The sequence below is a fragment of the Sycon ciliatum genome, chromosome 9 (genome assembly GCF_964019385.1).
Source record: "Sycon ciliatum chromosome 9, ocSycCili1.1, whole genome shotgun sequence".
In the NCBI taxonomy this organism is placed as follows: Eukaryota; Metazoa; Porifera; class Calcarea; order Leucosolenida; family Sycettidae; genus Sycon; species Sycon ciliatum.
Window position 1 is genome coordinate 17,579,874 of NC_088651.1, and position 438 is coordinate 17,580,311.

The following is a 438-nucleotide window of genomic DNA, read 5'->3' on the forward strand; positions in this document are numbered from 1 at the left end:
TTTGCCCCAGAGGTATAGGGACTTTAACTTTTGGAAAAATGAATTATACCCACTGGACGGATAATGTCAACGAGAGAACATCGAGTACGAGGCAAGAGTCACCACAGATACAGAAAAGTATATGCTGGTCGAAAAAATCCATTCAATCAAATTTACTATAGCTAATAATCATCTCTGTGACACACATGACGAGAACAGCAGGCGCCTAGCACACAATACATCTGCCTAAAGAATGACGAAGGGACCGCCTGCAACATTCTCAGAGTGGTGAACCGCGAAGCAGTGGCCTACAGCAACAAACGCAAAAGAGTGCAACCTTTGCCTTGCAGAGATCACTCGCAATCGTGCAAGCAACCAACCAACTTTCGGCTATCGTCTTTTATGATCGCCATAATAGTCTTACACTAAGGTCTCGTAACACACACACACACACACACA